Genomic DNA, 6,540 nt, shown 5'->3' with positions numbered 1-6,540 from the left:
CATCAGCCATTACTGATTTAGCCCCTGACCAGGGATCACTGTGAAGCAAAGGGGTAGCTGGGGATAAGGGGCATTTACCCCAGGTGCCGTGTCAGGGGAGGGGAGGCTAACAAGCCATTGTGCCGCCTGGGTAGAGGTTGTTGGATAAAGCTTTAGGGCAGAACATTACTCCTTTTGCCCCAGGTAAAGCAGCCGAGCTCCCGCCATGCTGGAGCTTTCACAGGCCGCAGGAGCATGAATCATAGGGAGATCATCACTGTCTATGGGAAGAGATTACTGCAGTCTAGACAGACTGCACTAAGGGAGGAGGTAAGTAGGTGTCAGGATGCTGTATATAAAAGGGAGAGGAGGTAAGTAGGTGTCAGGATGCTGTATATAAAAGGAGGGGTGGAGGTAAGTAGGTGTCAGGATGCTGTATATAAAGGGGGAGGAGGTAAGTAGGTGTCGGGATGCTGTATATAAAAGGGAGAGGAGGCAAGTAGGTGTCAGGATGCTGTATATAAAGGGGGAGGAGGTAAGTAGGTGTCGGGATGCTGTATATAAAGGGGGAGGAGGTAAGTAGGTGTCAGGATGCTGTATATAAGGGGTGGGGGGGGGGTAGGCAGTAGGTGTCTGGATACTGGTCTGCGACACTCTAAAGTGACCCCTGGGGGCTTGTTGTGTGAACTGCGCTTACAAATGACAGACTCCAGAGAACGGGGAGCACAATAAAGATAAACAAGAGACCTGCGGATCTCAGGACAGACGCAGTCTTCTGAAACCAATTGGTGATATCAGAAATACAGACAACTTGCCCGTTACATATCACAAAAATTATTTAATAAAGTTAAAAATACAAAAAAAAAAAAAAAAAAAAAGTTTCATTCTGGTATGAGGCGGATGAGCTGAGCTTCACCTGGCACCAGCTGAACGCTGTCCTGGAGCAGCTGACCTCTGTTGCGCTCCAGTTTGGTACTCAACAATAATCGAACAGCATTTGAGAAATTGGGAAAATGCAGTGACACGTTGTGCGATTGATCAGAATGACCAATAAGGACTAGAAGCGTGGAACAGGCCCAGGAGGATAAAGCGCTGTAAGAGGAGCCATTAGATAAAAGCTGCAGCCGACCAGTGTAGAGCGCGGGGTTCTGGTATCGCAGGTGGAGAAGAGAGCGGAGCCAGAAGGGCGGCGAGACGGACTGTGGAGACAACGAGGATAAAGACATCAACTGGGGGATGGGAACAGACAGATCCTCAGAAAGTCATCAGTATGCAAAAATACCTAATCAGTGTATATTATAATACTGCCCCCTATGTACAAGAATATAACTACTATAATACTGCCCCCTATGTACAAGAATATAACTACTATAATACTGCCCCCTATGTACAAGAATATAACTGCTATAATACTGCCACTATGTACAAGAATATAACTGCTATAATACTGCCCCCTATGTACAAGAATATAACTGCTATAATACTGCCCCCTATGTACAAGAATATAACTACTATAATACTGCTCCTATGTACAAGAATATAACTGCTATAATACTGCCCCCTATGTACAAGAATATAACTGCTATAATACTGCCCCCTATGTACAAGAATATAACTACTATAATACTGCCCCTATGTACAAGAATATAACTACTATAATACTGCCCATATGTATAAGAATATAACTACTATAATACTACCCCTATGTACAGTGACAGTGTTGTACCTGCTATGATACGCTTTCTCAGCCATGTGTGATACATTTCTCAGTATGTGTTACCCTTATCAGGTGAGCGGACCCTTTTGCTGCATTATGTGACCCCGGGGTGACACACCTGGTTCAGGGACAGTATGACGGTTCCGGGTAGGGTTACAGCCAGGAACTGTCTCAACTCCAGAGAATCAATGTCATCAGACGTCACCTGCAGAAAATAAGAGGTTACTTTATGAAGTGCCCTTCCCCTCTCCCGCTGTCGACCACTCACCTCCCAGGCCATGTCCTTCATTTCTGACCCCGTAGGGAACTTTTGCAGGTTCCAGTCGGGCAGAGGACAGGTGCGCAGAAGTTGGGACTTATTTTTGGATGTATCCTCGTCGTCACACAGCCAATTAGGAAGCAGGATTAGCCTAATTATAGAGTTTTGTTAGAGCATTTTCTTTTGTGAGGATACGTCACTGTGTGATTACTCGGTTGTCACCTTTCCTCCCCGCTGGCGATTTCTACTTCATTCAGGAGGATCTGAGATATCTGCCAAAAATCAAGACGTATCGTAGTCACTGACTATAGCACAAGTATCCAAACTGTCCCCCGAACAAGGATCATAGAGTGATTGACATCAGATCAGACAGTCACAGCCCTGCCCCCCTGGTGATGACATCACAGAGCTTGTCAGCCCCACCCCCTGTTGATGTCATCACAGAGATTGTCAGCCCCGCCCCCAGGTACCAGTGCTGACAGCACCTCATTTCCCCTCTCACCATCATTACAGTTGTTTTCTTGTCACCTAAAAGCTGGAACCCAGATGCTCCATCTTCCATCCAGCTCCGGGCAGAGTCCTGCACAAGATGGGCTCAAGTTACTAAAAATGAGGGGATACAGCCCTGGAGTTTGTGTGGGTGGGCCACTGGAGGGGGCAGTGAAATTTGCAGCCGATGACAACCCCACCCCCCAGCCCCCTTTAATAACTGCTGAGGTAGTAATAAATAGCCTTAGAGTTACCGCTCTTACAGTAAAAAAGCCTGCCCATCTTGGCAGACTGAACCTGTTCTACACATTGTCAGTTTCTTTGAGACTCCTCTCCTTCTTTCAATATGTTACCCACCTACAGCTTCAGTAAAGACGACTGATCATTACTGAACACTAACACGCAAGAGCTGCTACTGAAGAAATGAACAGGATTCTTTACTGTAAGAGCAGACAAGCTGTGGAGCAAGGACAAGATGGCTAATTGAGAAACTGGGGTGGGAATGTGTGAGATAGAAGAGCGCCCCCCTCCTACTGAAGGAATGAAGGGCTTTACATCCACACCAGAGTCAATCAATGAACAATCCTGTCCTCCCCTTTCTCCACAGCTTGTCTGCTCTTACAGTAAAGAATCCTGTTCATTTCTGGAAACAGAACCTTCATTCTTCCAACAGGAGGGGGCGCTCTTGTCTACTTAGCAGCCAGATTTTCACCGTATTTATTGTATGGGTCATTTCTATACTGGCTCAGGTTGGTCTTCTCTCCTCAGACGCCTCTTCTTAACGCTAAATCCATGTAATTCCCCGATTATCTCGTCTCCAGCCGCTTCCTCAGTTTGATTATTCTTTGTACATTCCCCACTCCGTTATAAAGTGCTAATATTACATCCCGGTCCCACAAGTCCAGGGTTTGTGACACAATCACAACAGGATAGTGGGGAGGAGAGGGTTACACCGCTGGGACCCCCATTGATCACAAGAATGGGGCGGTCCGGGTTTCCTGTCTGAATGGAGCGGTGGTCTAGAAGAAGTGTATAGAAGTCCTGGAGATTTCTGCACCTGAGCCCCTAATGAGAGTGGCGAGCAGCTGCCTGACGCTGAGCTGTTAGATCATAGACTACAGCGCCGCTCTACAGGCGACTCCCCAGCAATGTGGAGCCTGCAGACCATTACCCTCTGGTGCAAAGCTTTTGGCCGAGTTCCCACAATGAGTTTTTCGATGCTGAAGATTTTCTGCACCAATTACAAAAATTAGGTTAATTGTGTTGACAAAAATCACATTTTTTTTTTTTTTTCTCCTCCTTGTGGTCAGGCTGTAAATAAAACGGCTTCATGCTGGAAACTTCCCCGTTACTTAGCGGTGATAAAACTTTATGGATAAAGTCATATGCAGATTACATGTACAACCCCCCACCCCCACCCCCACCCCACCTCATTCAAGTTTATGGGGAACATTCGCATAGGGAAATAAATGTTAGACATGCAAAAAAAAAAAAAAGGCCCAGCAGGCAGGAGATTTCTATAAATCCCATACATTATTGGAACTGTAAAATGCTGTATTTTGTTGAGCACAAAAAACATACTTGGCATGGGAATTAATTTTAGGGCGATGTTCACACACACAGATTTTGTGTTGTGGATTTTCCAGTTTCCAAAAAAAAACAAAAACGAGTGTGAATAGAATCTTACATCTCTCCTCACAATCTCATGTATAAATATCTCCCATAGACTATGACATCATCACCTTCAGTCTCTGGACTTGACGGCCGTCGTATTCCTCCAGTATCTGGACCTCCAGGATGATGCGGACACCTGGGAACGTGAAGCCCACAGAGGTGATCAGGACTCAAACTCGTTACTCAGCGCGGCCATTCAGACCACGACAGCCACTTACCGTATCTCTGCCCCTCACTCATCTGACCTCTCACACTCCCGTTAGTCACCTCCTCCTGGGTGAGGACGAGACCCCCACATCCCAGGGCCGACGCCTCTCGTATTCTGTGTGTCACATCTGTAAGACATGGGGGGCAAGAGATGTATAGAGAGGACGTGTGGCACGGCGCCCCCACGTAACGCACGCTCTTCTCCTCATGCTGGTAGTTGTAGTTTCAAGTCACCCAGAGAGAATCACAAACCTAACATCACGGCCATTCCCTCTGCCATTTGGATACATCCGCCATGGCAGTTGGGGTGGGGGCCCCCCCACATATAACTCACCGGTCTGCGGCGTCAGTCCTGCGATGCGGCAGATCACTCGACGTTGGTGCCACGCGCTTGGTGGAGGCGGCACATACGCCTCGGAGAGAATGATGATGGCAGAAATAAGGAGTGCAGCAAGTAATATCCAGAAAAGGACCAGCAGCCCCCGACGTACACACACCCAGAAGCGGGTGTCCTGCTCAGGCCGGAGGAGCGGTTGGGACTCCATGTCTCCCCGGCGGCGTCTCCTCCTGCAGATCTTATACTTCGGTATTTGCTGACCAGAAAATCACTGCCAGGTGTGAAGAGGAGTGTCACATTCTACATCCACCATCGTCGCCCCACCCGAGGAGACAACGGGGTCCGGGCAACCGACCACCGTCTGCACAATCACGGTACAAACAAAAAACACAAAATTATACACACAATCTACAAAACCAGGTACCGGAGCAGTCAGACCTGCTAAACCACATATAAACAAAAATGGTGGCCGCCTCATTGGGTAATGGCTAGTTGAGCAGTTTTCCAGTCTTCACTGACCACTGTCACCTCCTGACACGCAGAGGTCATGATCCCGACATCCAGGGCGCAGCGAGGGTTAAATGTGGGCTCAGGTGAAGCTGCGGTGTTGATCACCTGGACTGGGCGGGGGAGGCTCTACATAATGGATTCCTGTGGTTTCCATGGAGACGTGTGGTAATCATGTCAGCTCACCATCCGTTTCATAGTCACCACGGTCTGACGGATCCTGATCAAAGGGGCGCAAAGTTATTCAAAATCACCCTCATCATCCTCGTCGCACTGGATCTGGTCTTCATGATTTATTACTAATTTTCTTGTGATTTCATGTTTTGTTTTTTTTTGGGTAAAATCATTGGAAAGCTGCTTTGTGATCATGGTGATAAAACCACCACATGTGAACACATCCGCACATGGAGATCGCATAAATATGCATTGTATGTTTGGGCAGGCTGTGGCCACTTTATGTCACAACGTGGGTTCATATCCACAAGTCGTATTCACACCAGTAACACGGCGACCACGACTATGGGGAAACCGCAGAAATAATGGCTGCTACATCGGATGCCATATTACAGAGGTAATATAGGAGGATAGTGCCGCACACAGTACAGAGCAGTATATGGTGCTACACACAGGCCGTCAACACTGCATAGTATAGATCCATAATGGTGTGGAGATCTATGATTGTAGTATAACGGTGTGGAGATCTATGATTGTAGTATAGCGGTGTGGAGATGTATGATTGTAGTATAGCGGTGTGGAGATGTATGATTGCAGTATAGCAGTGTGGAGACGTGATTGCAGTATAGCGGTGCGGAGACGTATGATTGCAGTATAGCGGTGCGGAGACGTATGATTGTAGTATAGCGGTGTGGAGATGTATGATTGTAGTATAGCGGTGTGGAGATGTATGATTGCAGTATAGCAGTGTGGAGACGTGATTGCAGTATAGCGGTGCGGAGACGTATGATTGCGGTATAGCGGTGCGGAGACGTATGATTGCGGTATAGCGGTGCGGAGACGTATGATTGCGGTATAGCGGTGCGGAGACGTATGATTGCGGTATAGCGGTGCGGAGACGTATGATTGTAGTATAGCGGTGTGGAGACGTATGATTGTGGTATAGCGGTGTGGAGACGTATGATTGTGGTATAGCGGTGTGGAGACGTATGATTGTGGTATAGCGGTGTGGAGACGTATGATTGTGGTATAGCGGTGTGGAGACGTATGATTGTGGTATAGCGGTGTGGAGACGTATGATTGTGGTATAGCGGTGTGGAGACGTATGATTGTAGTATAGCGGTGTGGAGACGTATGATTGTAGTATAGCGGTGTGGAGTCATCTGATGACAGGATTGTGGGGTGGAGCGGTCCCTT

This window comes from Phyllobates terribilis, unplaced genomic scaffold (genome assembly GCF_046119375.1).
Source record: "Phyllobates terribilis strain yellow unplaced genomic scaffold, ASM4611937v1 Scaffold_7__3_contigs__length_470593459, whole genome shotgun sequence".
NCBI classification, from domain to species: Eukaryota; Metazoa; Chordata; class Amphibia; order Anura; family Dendrobatidae; genus Phyllobates; species Phyllobates terribilis.
Note: the sequence above shows the minus strand (reverse complement) of the source record.